We start from the raw sequence: 14,841 nt of genomic DNA, 5'->3' as shown, positions 1-14,841 counted from the left end.
GCAGGGGAGGCAGATATAACATGTGCAGAGAGAGTTAGATTTGGGTGGGGTGTGTTCAATCTGCAATCTAATTTGCAGTGTAAAAATAAAGCAGCCAGTATTTACCCTGCACAGAAACAAAATAACCCACCCAAATATAAATCTCTCTGCACATGTTATATCTGCCCCATCTGCAGTGCACATGGTTTTGCCCAACTGCTAAAAAATTTCCTGCTGCGATCAACTTGGAATTACCCCCATTGTTTGGAAAGTTACCCCACGTGTTGCACTTGTAGATTGCTTTGCTTTCAGCCGTCTGTCCAGTTCATCCCAGTCCAGCTTGATAGCGTCCGTCTTGGCCATTCTACGATTTGAAACTTTCCATCTTTTTATTTTCTTAAAGGTAGTTGGTTATGACATACTGTAGCCTGGAGGTATGTAGTAAATCATTATCTCGCTGTAGGATGAACCCCTGACCAACTAGGCACAGACCAGAGGGTACAGCATGGTGCTGCAAAATGCTGTGGTAGATCTTCTGGTTCATGATGCTGGTCACTCTGTCAGTGGCAGCACCAGGGTTGGTGACACCTAGTGTGGTAAATAGCTCCCTGCACACAACTTAGACGTGGCCTTGTGGGAAGTATTATTTCCATCACTCTGGGGGCATTCCCAGCATTTTAGTAGATGCTGGGCTACCCCTGGAGACTCTGCCAGCTCATCCTCAATGACATGAGATGGGTGCTGCATGATAATGTCACAGTGCAGCACCCACCTCCCAGTCACTGAGGAGATGTATTTTGGTGTCACTCCCTGGAAGGGGTCTGACCCACCCCAGTGAAGCCAATGACTCTGTGCAAGTCGCTGACTTTTTTTTGCCATTATTATATCTATAAACTACTTTCTGCAGCACAATAATTCACCTTCTGAAGCATTTTTTGGACAATAAACAACGCTGCATTTCTACAGAGGAGTTACAGTATAATACACGTAGGTCAGGAAACATGTACTAATTGTTTACATTAACTCGGAAGACTTAAAAAACCCTGAACTGTAGATTATTTTTTCGTTTTTGCCAACCTAATTGTTACCTTAGCACGTTACCCTGCTTCCTTTTTTTTGTACCATTTAAAGTTATGCACTGGGTTTGCGTACGCTTAAACCTGGAAAAATTGGGGCATTCTAAAACTTTTTACCATAAGTGCTGTCTCAAGTTCAGAACATGGCACCCCTGGCCTATCAGCTTCATGAGCCACGTGGACACCTAATGGGAATATTATTGGGGCAGATGTATTAACCTAGAGAAGGCATAAGGAAGTGATAAAGCAGTAATAAATGCAAGGTGATAATGCACCAGCCAATCAGCGCCAATATGTAAATAACCAGTTAGGAGCTGATTGGCTGGTGTGTTTATCACCTTGCATTTATCACTGCTTTATCACTTCTCCAGGTTAATACATCTGCCCCAGTAACCTGTGGCGGGCGAAGGGGGGTGAGCCCCCGTGCCCAAGCATGGCGAGCGAAGCAATCCCGTGATGCTCTTTGTGAATAAGTGTAATGATGATCTGAAGCAGTCTCGTTATGCGAATCCCATGTTCTGAACTTGAACCTATTTCTCCTACCCTGCCATATAATGCCTGAAGCTGCTTGGACAGACCAAAAGAAGAGCCCGAGGAGGGCCACGGGGCCAGGAGTATTACAGTGGGGGTGGCGTGGACTGAGGTGAGCGGGCATAAGATGCCAGGTCTAATGTACTAGTCTACCGTGTGTAGCAATACCCCTCTACATAAAAAATAAGAATTTACTTACCGATAATTCTATTTCTCGTAGTCCGTAGTGGATGCTGGGGACTCCGTAAGGACCATGGGGAATAGCGGCTCCGCAGGAGACTGGGCACAAAAGTAAAGCTTTAGAACTACCTGGTGTGCACTGGCTCCTCCCCCTATGACCCTCCTCCAAGCCTCAGTTAGGATACTGTGCCCGGACGAGCGTACACAATAAGGAAGGATTTTGAATCCCGGGTAAGACTCATACCAGCCACACCAATCACACCATATAACTTGTGATCTAAACCCAGTTAACAGCATGATAACAGAGGAGCCTCTAGAAAAGATGGCTCACTACAGCAATAACCCGATTTTTTGGTAACAATAACTATGTACCAGTATTGCAGACAATCCGCACTTGGGATGGGCGCCCAGCATCCACTACGGACTACGAGAAATAGAATTATCGGTAAGTAAATTCTTATTTTCTCTGACGTCCTAGTGGATGCTGGGGACTCCGTAAGGACCATGGGGATTATACCAAAGCTCCCAAACGGGCGGGAGAGTGCGGATGACTCTGCAGCACCAAATGAGAGAACTCCAGGTCCTCCTCAGCCAGGGTATCAAATTTGTAGAATTTTACAAACGTATTTGCTCCTGACCATGTAGCTGCTCGGCAAAGTTGTAAAGCCGAGACCCCTCGGGCAGCCGCCCAAGATGAGCCCACCTTCCTTGTGGAATGGGCTTTTACAGATTTTGGCTGTGGCAGGCCTGCCACAGAATGTGCAAGCTGAATTGTACTACAAATCCAACGAGCAATAGTCTGCTTAGAAGCAGGAGCACCCAGCTTGTTGGGTGCATACAGAATAAACAACGAGTCAGATTTTCTGACTCCAGCCGTCCTGGAAACCTATATTTCCAGGGCCCTGACAACGTCTAGCAACTTGGAGTCCTCCAAGTCCCTAGTAGCCGCAGGCACCACAATAGGTTGATTTAGGTGAAACGCTGAAAACCACCTTAGGGAGAAACTGAGGACAAGTCCTCAATTCCGCCCTGTCCGAATGGAAAATCAGATGAGGGCTTTTACAGGATAAAGCCGCCAATTCTGACACGCACCTGGCCCAGGCCAGGGCCAACAGCATGACCACTTTCCATGTGAGATATTTTAACTCCACATATTTAAGTGGTTCAAACCAATGTGACTTTTGGAACCCAAAAACTACATTTAGATCCCAAGGTGCCACTGGAGGCACAAAAGGAGGCTGTATATACAGTACCCCTTTCACAAACGTCTGAACTTCGGGGACTGAAGCTAGTTCTTTTTGGAAGAAAATTGACAGGGCCGAAATTTGAACCTTAATGGACCCCCATTTCAGGCCCATAGACACTCCTGTTTGCAGGAAATGTAGGAATCGACCTAGTTGAAAATTCCTCCGTCGGGGCCTTACTGGCCTCGCACCACGCAACATATTTTCGCCAAATGCGGTGATAATGTTTTGCGGTTATATCTTTCCTGGCTTTGATCAGGATAGGAATGACTTCATCCGGAATGCCTTTCTCCTTCAGGATCCGGCGTTCAACCGCCATGCCGTCAAACGCAGCCGCGGTAAGTCTTGGAACAGACAGGGTCCTTGCTGGAGCAGGTCCCTTCTTAGAGGTAGAGGCCACGGATCCTCCGTGAGCATCTCTTGAAGTTCCGGTTACCAAGTCCTTCTTGGCCAATCCTGAGCCACGATATAGTGCTTACTCCTCTCCATCTTATAATTCTCAGTACCTTGGGTATGAGAGGCAGAGGAGGGAACACATACACTGACTGGTACACCCACTGTGTTACCAGAGCGTCTACAGCTATTGCCTGAGGGTCCCTTGACCTGGCGCAATACTTGTCGAGTTTTATAAACATGTGGAAGACTTCTGGGTGAAGTCCCCACTCTCCCGGGTGGGGGTCGTGTCTGCTGAGGAAGTCTGCTTCCCAGTTGTCCACTCCCGGAATGAATACTGCTGACAGTGCTATCACATGATTTTCCGCCCAGCGAAGAATCCTTGCAGCTTCTGCCTTGCCCTCCTGCTTCTTGTGTCACCCTGTCTGTTTACGTGGGTGACTGCCGTGGTGTTGTCCGAATGGATCAACTCCGGGTGACCTTGAAGCAGAGGTCTTGCTGAGCTTAGAGCATTGTAAATGGCCCTTAGCTTCAGGATATTTATGTGAAGTGATGTCTCCAGGCTTGACCATAAGCTCTGGAAATTCCTTCCCTGTGTGACTGCTCCCCAGCCTCGCAGGCTGGCATCCGTGGTCACCAGGACCCAGTCCTGAATGTCGAATCTGCGGCCCTCTAGAAGATGAGCACTCTGCAACCACCACAGGAGAGACACCCTTGTGCTTGGTGACAGGGTTATCCGCTGATGCATCTGAAGATGCGACCCGGACCATTTGTCCAGCAGGTCCCACTGGAAAGTTCTTGCGTGGAATCTGCCGAATGGGATTGCTTCGTAGGAAGCCACCATTTTTCCCAGAACCCTTTCATTGATGTACTGAGACTTGGCTCGGTTATAGGAGGTTCCCGACTAGCTCGGATAACTCCCTGACTTTCTCCTCCGGGAGAAACACCTTTTTCTGGACTGTGTCCAGGATCATCCCTTGGAACAGAAGACGAGTCGTCGGAATCAGCTGCGATTTTGGAATATTGAGAATCCAATCGTGCTGCCGCAACACTACCTGAGATAGTGCTACACCGACCTCCAACTGTTCCCTGGATCTTACCCTTATCAGGGAATCGTCCAAGTAAGGGATAACTAAAATTCCCTTCCTTCGAAAGAGTATCATCATTTCGGCCATTACCTTGGTAAAGACCCGGGGTGCCGTGGACCATCCATACGGCAGCGTCTGAAACTGATAGTGACAGTTCTGTACCACAAACCTGAGGTACCCTTGGTGAGAAGGGTAAATTGGGACATGAAGGTAAGCATCCTTGATGTCCCGAGACATCATGTAGTCCCCTTCTTCCAGGTTCGCAATCACTGCTCTGAGTGACTCAATCTTGAATTTGAACCTCCGCATGTAAGTGTTCAAGATTTTAGATTTAGAATCAGTCTCACCGAGCCGTCCGGCTTCGGTACCACAACAGTGTGGAATAATACCCCGTTCCCTGTTGCAGGAGGGGTACCTTGATTATCACCTGCTGGGAATACAGCTTGTGAATGGCTTCCCAAACTGCCTCCCTGTCAGAGGGAGACATCGGTAAAGCCGACTTTAGGAAACGGCGAGGGGGAGACGTCTCGAATTCCAATTTGTACCCCTGAGATATCACCTGAAGGATCCAGGGGTCTAATTGCGAGTGAGCCCACTGCGCGCTGAAATTCATTGAGACGGGCCCCCACCGTGCCTGATTCTGCTTGTAAAGCCCCAGCGTCATACTGAGGGCTTGGCAGAGGCGGGAGAGGGCTTCTGTTCCTGGGAACTGGCTGATTTCTGCAGCCTTTTTCCTCTCCCTCTGTCACAGGGCAGAAATGAGGAACCTTTTGCCCGCTTGCCCACGAAAGGACTGCGCCTGATAATACGGCGTCTTCTTATGTTGAGAGGCGACCTGGGGTACAAACGTGGATTTCCCAGCTGTTGCCGTGGCCACCAGGTCTGAAAGACCGACCCCAAATAACTCCTCCCCTTAATAAGGCAATACTTCCAAATGCCGTTTGGAATCCGCATCACCTGACCACTGTCGTGTCCATAACCCTCTACTGGCAGAAATGGACAACGCACTTAGACTTGATGCCAGTCGGCAAATATTCCGCTGTGCATCACGCATATATAGAAATGCATCTTTTAAATGCTCTATAGGCAATAATATACTGTCCCTATCTAGGGTATCAATATTTTCAGTCAGGGAATCCGACCACGCCAACCCAGCACTGCACATCCAGGCTGAGGCGATTGCTGGTCGCAGTATAACACCAGTATGTGTGTAAATACATTTTAGGATACCCTCCTGCTTTCTATCAGCAGGATCCTTAAGGGCGGCCATCTCAGGAGAGGGTAGAGCCCTTGTTCTTACAAGCGTGTGAGCGCTTTATCCACCCTAGGGGGTGTTTCCCAACGCACCCTAACCTCTGGCGGGAAAGGATATAATGCCAATAACATTTTAGAAATTATCAGTTGTTATCGGGGGAAACCCACGCATCATCACACACCTCATTTAATTTCTCAGATTCAGGAAAACTACAGGTAGTTTTTCCTCACCGAACATAATACCCCTTTTTGGTGGTACTCGTATTATCAGAAATGTGTAAAACATTTTTCATTGCCTCAATCATGTAACGTGTGGCCCTACTGGAAGTCACATTTGTCTCTTCACCGTCGACACTGGAGTCAGTATCCGTGTCGGCGTCTATATCTGCCATCTGAGGTAACGGGCGCTTTAGAGCCCCTGACGGCCTATGAGACGTCTGGACAGGCACAAGCTGAGTAGCCGGCTGTCTCATGTCAACCACTGTCTTTTATACAGAGCTGACACTGTCACGTAATTCCTTCCAACAGTTCATCCACTCAGGTGTCGACCCCCTAGGGGGTGACATCACTATTACAGGCAATCTGCTCCGTCTCCACATCATTTTTCTCCTCATACATGTCGACACAAACGTACCGACACACAGCACACACACAGGGAATGCTCTGATAGAGGACAGGACCCCACTAGCCCTTTGGGGAGACAGAGGGAGAGTTTGCCAGCACACACCAGAGCGATATATATATACAGGGATAACCTTAAATAAGTGTTTTTCCCCTTATAGCTGCTGTATTTTTAATACTGCGCGTAATTAGTGCCCCCCCTCTCTTTTTTAACCCTTTCTGTAGTGTAGTGACTGCAGGGGAGAGCCAGGGAGCTTCCCTCCAACGGAGCTGTGAGGGAAAATGGCGCCAGTGTGCTGAGGAGATAAGGCCGCCGAGAAGGGGGCGGAGCCTATCTCCCGTTTTTCTGTGTATTCTGGCAGGGGTTAAATTCATCCATATAGCCCAGGAGCTATATGTGATGCATTTTTTGCCATCCAAGGTGTTTTTATTGCGTCTCAGGGCGCCACCCCCCAGCGCCCTGCACCCTCAGTGACCGGAGTGTGAAGTGTGCTGAGAGCAATGGCGCACAGCTGCAGTGCTGTGCGCTACCTTGTTGAAGACAGGACGTCTTCTGCCGCCGATTTTCCGGACCTCTTCTGTCTTCTGGCTCTGTAAGGGGGGCGGCGGCGCGGCTCTGGGACCTATCCATGGCTGGGCCTGTGATCGGTCCCTCTGGAGCTAATGTCCAGTAGCCTAAGAAGCCCAATCCACTCTGCACGCAGGTGAGTTCGCTTCTTCTCCCCTTAGTCCCTCGATGCAGTGAGCCTGTTGCCAGCAGGTCTCACTGAACATAAAAAACCTAAAACTAAACTTTTCACTAAGCAGCTCAGGAGAGCCACCTAGTGTGCACCCTTCTCGTTCGGGCACAAAAATCTAACTGAGGCTTGGAGGAGGGTCATAGGGGGAGGAGCCAGTGCACACCAGGTAGTTCTAAAGCTTTACTTTTGTGCCCAGTCTCCTGCGGAGCCGCTATTCCCCATGGTCCTTACGGAGTCCCCAGCATCCACTAGGACGTCAGAGAAAATAGGATTTTAATACCTACCGGTAAATCCTTTTCTCTTCCGTAGAGGATGCTGGGGTCACATTCAGAACCATGGGGTATAGACGGGATTCGTAAGAGACATGGGCACTTTAAGACTTTCAAAGGGTGTGAACTGGCTCCTCCCTCTATGCCCCTCCTCCAGACTCCAGTTATAGGAACTGTGCCCAGGGAGACGGACATTTTGAGGAAAGGATTTATTGTTAAACCACGGTGAGCATCTTACCAGCTCACACCTCAAGCATGCCGCAGAACGTGGCATTCAACAGAATACAAGCCAACGGCACGAACGATTGCAGCAACATGCTGACAAGAACCATAACACAACATGTGTGTAGCCACAAGTAATAACTGCAGATACAGTACGCACTGGGACGGGCGCCCAGCATCCTCTACGGCAGTGATTTTAAACCTTTTTTTACTCGCAGCACACCGAACAATGGTGGTCATTCCGAGTTGTTCGCTCGGTAAATTTTTTCGCATCGCAGCGATTTTACGCTTAGTGCGCATGCGCAATGTCCGCAGTGCGACTGTGCCAAGTAAATTTGCTATGCAGTTAGGTATTTTACTCACGGTTTTTTCTTCGTTCTGGTGATCGTACTGTGATTGACAGGAAGTGGGTGTTTCTGGGCGGAAACAGGCCGTTTTATGGGCGTGTGGGAAAAAACGCTACCGTTTCTGGGAAAAACGTGGAAGTGGCTGGAGAAACGGGGGAGTGTCTGGGCGAACGCTGGGTGTGTTTGTGACGTCAAACCAGGAACGACAAGCACTGAACTGATCGCAGATGCAGAGTAAGTCTCGAGCTACTCAGAAACTGCACAGAGATGTCTTTTCGCAATATTGCGAATCTTTCGTTCGCAATTTTAAGAAGCTAAGATTCACTCCCAGTAGGCGGCGGCTTAGCGTGTGTAAAGCTGCTAAAAGCAGCTTGCGAGCGAACAACTCGGAATGAGGGCCAATATTTTAAAATTGCCAAGGCACACCATCAGTTCACCCACAGGAAAAAAAACAAAACCACACATTGGCCCTCACAGTAAAAAAAAAAATCCACACATACATTGGCCTACACAGAAAATACAATCATATTGCTCCCCACATAAATCATGTTGCTCCTTACATAAATCCTATTGCTTCCCACATAAATACTATTGCTCCCCACAGGAGAAGTAACATAACAAATATTAGCCCCTACCGGTCAGCTGTCCTCTTCCCTGTCCCTCAGTGGCGGGGGTTATTCATAGTGGAGTGCTGCAAATACTAAGCAGCGGGCGGTCGGAAAAGGTGTGGATGTGGGTGGGCAAGGAAAGCTGTGGATGCAGGCGGGAACTGGAAGTTGTGTATGCAGGCGGGTGGGCTGGCTGAGTGATGAGACCCGGTGGCCGTAACCTATGATATCACACCAACACGTCACCAAGGCATAGGTCATGGACGGAGCATGACTGATCCTCTAAGAAGAGCCCGGGCCAACAGTTCATTCTGAAGGTGCAGGAGACTGCTCTGGCTCCGCGGCACACCTTGCAACTGGTCGCGGCACACTGACTGGTCGCGGCATAAAGACTGCTCTACGGACTAAGAGAAAAGGTTTTACCGGCAGGTATTAAAATCCTATTTTCTCATACGTCCTACAGGATGCTGGGGTCACATTCAGAACCATGGGGTTATACCAAAGCTCTAGAACGGGCGGGAGAGTGCGAATGACTCTGCAGTACCGAATGACCAAACTTGAGGTCATCATCGGCCAAGGTACCAAACTTGTAAAACTTAGCAAAAAAGTGTATGCCAAGTAGCTGCTCGGCAAAATGGCAATGCCGAGACCCCTCCGGCAGCTGCCCAGGATGAGCCCACCTTTCTAGCAGAATGGGCCCTCACCGATTTCGTTAACGGCAATCCAGCCGTGGAATGAGCATGCTGAATCGTACCACAGATCCAGCGTGCAATAGTCTGCTTGGAAGCAGGGCACCCCATCTTGTTGGGAGCAAACCGGACAAACAGAGTCTCTGTTTTCCTAATCTGAGCCGGTCTGGCGACATAAATCTTCAAAGCTCTGACCATCTCGAAACTTTGACTCAACGAAGGAGTCATTGGCCACAGGCACCACAATAGGTTGGTTCATATGGAAAGATGAAACCACCTTTGGCAGAAATTGTTGACGTGTCCTCAATTCTGCTCTCTTTCTTCATGGAAGATCAAATAAGGGCTCTTGTGAGACAAGGCCGCTAACTCAGATACTCGCCTTGCAGAAGCCAAGGCCAACAGGATGACCACTTTTCAAGTGGGGAACTTCATCTCCACCTTCTGTAAAGGTGCAAACCAATGTGATGGAAGGAACTGCAACACCACATTAAGGGGGTCATTCCGAGTTGTTCGCTCGTTGCCAATTTTCGCAACGGAGCGATTAAGGCAAAAATGCGCATGGTTCGCAGTGCGCATGCGGTTAGTATTTTAGCTCAAAACTTAGTAGATTTACTCACGTCCGAACGAAGATTTTTCATCGTTAAAGTGATCGGAGTGTGATTGACAGGAAGTGGGTGTTTCTGGGCGGAAACTGGCCGTTTTCTGGGAGTGTGCGGAAAAACGCAGGCGTGTCAGGGAAAAACGCGGGAGTGTCTGGAGAAACGGGGGAGTGGCTGGGTGAACGCTGGACGTGTGTGTGACGTCAAACCAGGAACGAAACTCACTGAACTGATCTCTATTTGTGAGTAGGTCTGGAGCTACTCAGAAACTGCTAAGAATTTTCTATTCGCAATTCTGCTAATCTTTCGTTCGCACTTCTGCTAAGCTAAGATACACTCCCAGAGGGCGGCGGCCTAGCGTATGCAATGCTGCTAAAAGCAGCTAGCGAGCGAACAACTCGGTATCACCCCCTAAGATCCCACGGTGCCACAGGAGGCACAAATGGAGGTTGGATGTGCAACATGCCTTTCCCAAAAGTCTCAACTTCTGGAAGGGAGGCAAATTGTTTCTGAAAGAAACCGATAAGGCTGAAATCTGTAACTTAATTGAGCCCAATTTTAGTCCCGCATCCACACCTGCTTGTAGAACATGGAGAAAACATCCTAGCTGAAACGCTTCCATAGCAGTCTTCTTGGATTCACACCAAGAACATATTTTCTCCAACTATGTTGGTAATGTTTAGACGTTACCCTTTTTCTGGCTTGAATAAGTGTGGTAATGACTTCACTGGGAATACCCTCACGGCTAGGATTTTGTGCTCAACAGCCAAGCCGTCAAACGTAGCCACGGTAAGCCTTGATACATGCACGGCCCCTGCCGTAGTAGGTCCTCGCACAGAGGAAGAGGGCAGGGATCTCCTATGAGTAATTCCAGAAGATCTGGATATCAAGCCCTCCTTGTCCATTCTGGGACCATGAGGATTGCTCGAATCTTTGTTCTTCTTATGATTTTTAGAACTTTTGGAATGAGAGGAAATAAAGAGAATCCATACACCGACTGAAACACCCACAGTGTCACCAGTGTATCCACTGCTATTGCTTGAGGTTCTCTCGATCTGGAACAATATCTCTGAAGCTTCTTGTTGAGATGAGATGCCATCATGTCTACTTGAGGAAACTCCCCAACGACTTGTCACCTCAGCGAAGACCTCTTGGTGGAGGCCCCACTCTCCTGGATGGAGATCGTGTCTGCTGAAGAAGTCCCTGGAATGAAGATTGCTGACAGAGCATTTGTATGTCTTTCCGCCCCGTGAAGGACCTTTGTGGCTTCTGCCATCGCCACTCTGCTTTTTGTTCCACCTTGGCGGTTTATGTACGCTACTGCTGTTACATCATCCGACTGGATCAATACGGGCAGATCGCGAAGATGTTCCGCTTGCAGAAGGCCGTTGTAAATGGCCCTTAACTCCAGAATGTTTATGTGGAGACAATTTTCTTGACTTGACCATCTTCCTTGGAAGATTTTCCTCCGTGTGACTGCACCCCAGCCTCGGAGGCTTGCATCCGTGGCTACCAAGATCCAGTCCTGGATCCCGAACCTGCGCCCCTCTTGGAGGTGAGAGCTGTGTAGCCACCACAAGAGTGAGATTCTTGTCTCAGAAGACAGGATAATCCTTCGGTGCATGTAGTAGGTGGGATCCGGACCACTTGTCCAACAGGTCCCACTGGAACACTCTGGCATGAAATCTGCCAACTGAATGGCCTTGTATGCCGCAACCATCTTTCCCAGCAACCGAATGCATTGATAGATTGACACTTTTGCTGGTTTCAGAACATGTTTGACCAGGCTCTGAAGTTCCAGAGCATTTTTCCCTGGAAGAAAAACTCTGTAGTTCTGTGTACAGTATCCTTCCCAAAAAACGACAGCCGCGTTGTTGGAATTAACTCTGATTTTGGCAAGTTTAGGAGCCAACCATGTTGTTGAAGAACTGTCAGGGATAGTGCAATGTTTTGCACCAACTGGTCCCTGGATCTCGCCTTTATCAGGAGATCGTCCAAGTACGGGATAATCGTGACTCCATGCTTTTGAAGGAGAACCATCATTTCCACCATTATGTCGGTGAAAATCCTCGGAGCCGTGGATAGACCAAACGGCAACGTCTGAAACTGGTAATGACAATTCTGAATTGCAAACCTCAGTGACGCCGAGGAAAATGGAAATCTGTAAGTAGGCATCCTTTATGTCTACCGAAACAATGAAATCTCTTTACACCAGACTAGAAATCACTGTCCTGAGAGATTCCATCTTGAATTCGAGTTTCTTTTGGTAGAAATCGAGGCATTTCCGTTTAGGATTGGCCTCTGTCCGGTCTCAGGACCACGAAAAAAGGCTTGATTAAACGGCTTCACCCTGTTGTGACGGGGGAACCAGGACAATGACATGATTCAGACACAATTTTTGTATTGCGTCGCATACTACCTCTCTGTTCGGAGAACTGGTAAGGCCGATTTGAAAAATCGTTGAGGGGAAACGTCTCTAAAACTGCCAGTTTTCCGAATGAATCCAGAACTGACTTAAGAGGTTTTTTTTTTTTTTTTAGACGCGCCCCCACCAGTGCGGCCTCCCGCAAGAGAGCCCCAGCGGCATGCGATGGATTCGGCGGACGCAGAGGATGATTTCTGCACCTGTGATCTGGAAGAGACTGCGGACCTCTTCCCTCTTCCCTTTCCTAAACCTGCAAAGAAAAGGGAATCTAACTTCTTGTGCATCTACTGGGTCGAGATGACGGCATCCGATAATGATGCGTCTTCATTCGTTATGATTGACCATAGTGCCATAAGGTTGACTTACCTGCGGCCGTTGCTGAGATCAAATCAACTAGGCCATCACCAAACAAGGCTTCTCCTTCATAGGGAAGAGGCTCCATTTCTTCTTGGAGTCTGCATCAGCATTCCACTGGTGAATGCACAACGACCGCCTAGCCGAGACCGCTATAGAAAATAGGATTTTAATATCTACCGGTAAATCCTTTTCTCCTAATCCGTAGAGGATGCTGGGGACACTTCAAGAACCATGGGGTATAGACGAGATCCGCAGGAGACATGGGCACTTTAAGACTTTGAATGGGTGTGAACTGGCTCCTCCCTCTATGCCCCTCCTTCAGACTCCAGTTATAGGAACTGTGCCCCGGGAGACGGACATTTAGAGGAAAAGGATTTATTGTTAAACTAACGGTGAAATACATACCAGCTCACACCACAAACACGCCGTACAACATGGCATTCAACAGAAATCCAGTCAACGGCATGAACAATGGGGGTAATTCTGAGTTGATCGCAGCTTCAAGTTTGTTAGCAATTGGGCAAAACCATGTGCACTGCAGGGGAGGCAGATATAACATGTGCAGAGAGAGTTAGATTTGGGTGGGGTGTGTTCAATCTGCAATCTAAATTGCAGTGTAAAAATAAAGCAGCCAGTATTTACCCTGCACAGAAAAAAAAATAACCCACCCAAATCTAACTCTCTCTGCAAATGTTATATCTGCCCCCCCCCCCCCCCCCCCCCTGCAGTGCACATGGTTTTGCCCAACTGCTAAAAAATGTCCTGCTGCGATCAACTTGGAATTACCCCCATGGTTTTGCCCAACTGCTAAAAAATGTCCTGCTGCGATCAACTTGAAATTACCCCCAATGTGAGCAACAGGCTGCTCATAACAGAAACACAACTCGTGTGTAACATAACCAATAACTAATAAGTAATTACTGTAGATAGAGTCCGCACTGGGACGGGCGCCCAGCATCCTCTACGGACTAGGAGAAAAGGATTTACCGGTAGGTATTAAAATCCTATTTTCTCATATGTCCTAGAGGATGCTGGGGACACTTCAAGAACCATGGGGCCAGAATGGGCGGGAGAGTGCGGATGAATCTGCAGCACCGATTGACCATACCTGAGGTCCTCATCAGCCAGGGTGTAAAATGTTGCAAATGTGTTTGCACCTGACCAAGTAGCTGCTCGGCAAAGTTGTAACGCCGAGACCCCCTGGGCAGCCGCCCAGGATGAGCCCACCTTTCTGGTAAAATGGGCCTTCACTGATTTTGGCAACGGCAAACCAACCGTAGAATGAGCATTCTGAATTGTAGTACAGATCCAACGCGCAATAGTCTGCTTAGAAGCAGGATTCCCAATCTTGTTGGGAGCATACAGGACAAACAGAGCGTCTGTTTTCCTAAGTTGAGCCGTCCTGGCGACATAAATCTTCAAAGCCCTAACCGCATCGAGGGATTTTGACTCAGCGAAGGTGGTAGTAGCCACAGGCACCACAATAGGTTGGTTCATGTGGAACAATGAAACCACCTTCGGAAGAAACTGTTGACGAGTCCTCAACTCTGCTCTGTCTTCATGGAAGATTAAATATGGGCTCTTGTGAGACAAGGCCGCTAACTCAGACACCCGCCTTGCGGATGCCAAGGCCAACAGCATGACCACTTTCCAAGTGAGAAATTTTAACTCTATCTTCTGTAAAGGTTCAAACCAACATGATTGAAGGAACTGCAACACCACGTTAAGATCCCACGATGCCACCGAGGGCACAAATGGAGGCTGGATGTCCAGCACACCTTACACGAAAGTCTGAACTTCCGGAAGAGAAGCCAATTCTTTTTGAAAGCAAATTGATAAGGCCGAAATTTGTACTTTAATCGAGCCTAAGTTTAGGCCCGCATCCACACCTGCTTGCAGAAAATGGAGAAACCGGCCTAGCTGAAATTCTTCCGTAGGAACCCTCTTGGATTCACAACAAGACACATATTTTCTCCAAATATGGTGATAATGTTTTGCCGTTGCTTCTTTTCTAGCCCGGAGAAGTGTGGGAATGACTTCACTAGGAATACCTTTCGGGCTAGGATCCGGCGTTCAACCGACAAGCCGTCAAACGTAGCCGCGGTAAGTCTTGATACACGCGCGGCCCCTGCTGTAACAGATCCTCTCGTAGAGGAAGAGGCCAAGGATTTCCTACGATTAATTCCTGAAGATCTGGATACCAAGCCCTTCTTGGCCAG

Source organism: Pseudophryne corroboree, chromosome 2 (assembly GCF_028390025.1).
Source record: "Pseudophryne corroboree isolate aPseCor3 chromosome 2, aPseCor3.hap2, whole genome shotgun sequence".
Taxonomy (NCBI): Eukaryota; Metazoa; Chordata; class Amphibia; order Anura; family Myobatrachidae; genus Pseudophryne; species Pseudophryne corroboree.
The sequence above is the reverse complement of the archived record's forward strand: the minus strand, read 5'-3'. Positions refer to the sequence as shown.